This window comes from Callorhinus ursinus, unplaced genomic scaffold (assembly GCF_003265705.2).
Source record: "Callorhinus ursinus isolate GAN/ISIS: 27379988/994484 unplaced genomic scaffold, GSC_fseal_2.0 scaffold1, whole genome shotgun sequence".
Classification (NCBI taxonomy): Eukaryota; Metazoa; Chordata; class Mammalia; order Carnivora; family Otariidae; genus Callorhinus; species Callorhinus ursinus.
The window spans coordinates 125,288,885-125,291,279 of NW_027397063.1; the positions used below are offsets into that span (position 1 = coordinate 125,288,885).

At 40.4% G+C, this 2,395-nt stretch overlaps 1 pseudogene; it reads right to left on the reverse strand.

The window, feature by feature from the left end:
• Positions 1-617: 617 nt before the first annotated feature.
• Positions 618-1,120, reverse strand: LOC112820202 (transcription factor BTF3 pseudogene; annotated as a pseudogene).
• Between the last annotated feature and the right edge of the window lie 1,275 nt (positions 1,121-2,395).

A 2,395-nucleotide genomic window follows, 5' to 3' on the forward strand; every position in this document is an offset into this window, starting at 1 on the left:
GTGTTTGTTCAGGGAGTCCACTAGACAGAGCCGTTTCCTAGCTTTTTCTGTCACACTTCATAGGGCAAGATTTCTTATTTGCAAGCAATATGAATTGATTGAGTAGGAATTCAGTTGGTTTCACCAGAGCCATTGACCTTTCTTTTTGTGAGCCTCTCCCTTTCCTTTGCCTCCCAGAGAGTTAACCTGTAATGGTCCTTGGAGTGTACACTGCAAGGATGTCTCTATTTCTGGGCCTGACTGGTCTGCACCTACTTGCTATGTTGTCCCTTGTGATTATTAAATAATAACAAACAAAGATCCTGGCTAAGTTGATTCACTATAATGACACTGCAGGGCTGTGGTCCTGTTTTTCTTTTTTTCCTAGGCAAAGAACGTTATCAACCTTGTTTCAAACTTTATTCCCAGGCTTCTTCAGCTTAATTGGCTGCAAAGAATGAATTGTGTATAAGCAAAAACTGAATAGAGCTGCAGTGTCCAAGGGGCTTGGGCTTAAAAATATTAGAGATCTAGATTTTATCAGATCCATGAATAAAATCTTGAAAAGCAGTCATAATATAAAATAGCAGCTCCCAGTAACTTCTTCAAGTTTTATCTTCTTCAGAAGCTGACTCAATTCAGTTTGCTTCATTCTTGGAAGCCTCATCAAAATTCTCCACAAGATTAGGAACTTCATCATCATCATCCTCTCCAGTAGCAAGGGGTGCTTTTCTATCCACAGATTGTTTGGGCAAAGCTTTAGCCAGTCTTCTTAAACTAATCAGACTGTCTGCACCAAGTTGGTTTAAGATACTAGCATTTCTGTCAGCTGCTTTGTCTCAGCATGGCCTGTAACAGTGAAAGTGTTCGCAGCCAGCGATGCCTGAAGTTTAGGATTTAGGTAAAGGTGGGTTTAGGTAAAGTGGATCACTGTTCCTTGGTTTGTGAACATATTCACTTCTTCAATACCAGAGATACTGTTTACCCCTAACTTCTTTAAGGAGAACTGAAGTTTTTTATCATCTGCTGTAGCCGTTCTATGGACCACCTTCTTTCCATGAGCAGTTCCTTTCCCACCAGTGTGCACTTGAACTTGCAGTTTGGTGAGTTTCTCCTGGTTCCTGACAGTTTCTTTTATCATGTTGGAGCAGAAATGAGACCATGAGGGGGACTAGTGCTGGTGTTCAGGAGTTCTCAGGTGGACCAGCTGAGGTTAGGTGCACACATGTGGGGACATGAGATGGCAGCTCTGGTCCTGTTTTTTATTCATCCATTTACTCACTTAACAAATATTTACTGAACGTATACCATGTACTAAGCTCACTGCCAAACACCAGATGAAAGTAACCCAAATCAGCCCCTGTATCTCTGGAGCATATAGACTAGTAGAAGAGACAGATATTTATCAAATAATTACAGAAAGAAATATTAAATAACAACCAGGACAAATATATGAAGGAGAGGTGTATTTCCCATATGGGTGAAATCCCATATTTGGAAGACCATTGTAATGTAATGATAGTCAGAAAATCAGTGATGGTTTCCCAAAGGCAATGACATCTAGGGAGAACTGAGGGACAAGCAGAAGTGAAGTAGTTGAAGAGGATAATAAGGAGCATTCTATGAAAAAGAAAGAGCAGGAAGAAATGTGAGGAATTCAAGAGAATAAAAAAGGCCAGTGAGGTTGAAGCAGAAAGAGCAAGGGAGAGCATATGTAATTATCTACTGAATCTCCAACTTTGCTCAATCAAATGTAAGTCAAAGAAAAGTTTTATTAAAAAAAAAAAGTCCTCCATACACAAAAATAAACTCAAAATGGATTAAGGACTTAAATATGAGACCTAAAACCATAAAAATCCTAGAAGAGAGAACAAGCAGAATGTCTCTGACATCAGCCATAACAAACATTTTTCTGGATATGTCTCCTGAGGCAAGGGAAACAAAAGCAAAAATAAACTATTGGGACTACATCAAAATAAAAAGCTTCTGCACAGTGAAGGAAACAATCAACAAAACTAAAAGGCAACCTACGGAATGGGAGAAAGTATTTGCAAATCACATATCTGAATACCAGGCTCACCACTTCTTCTGACCCAAGAAGAGTGGACTCCATGGAAACTAAAATAGGCAGCTGTTTGACTTTCATTTTCTGCAGAAAATTCCACCTTGATGCTTCCAGCTTATTTTCTAAAATAAAAGAGGGGCGCCTCGGTGGCTCAGTCGCTAAGCATCTGCCTTCGGCTCAGATCATGGTCCCAGAGTCCTGGGATCGAGCCCCACATCGGGCTCCCTGCTCGGCGGGAAGCCTGCTTCTCCCTCTCCCACTCCCCCTGCTTGTGTTCCCTCTCTCGCTGTGTCTCTATCTGTCAAATAAATAAATAAATAAATCTAAAAAAAAAGAAAGAGAGAAAAGGAA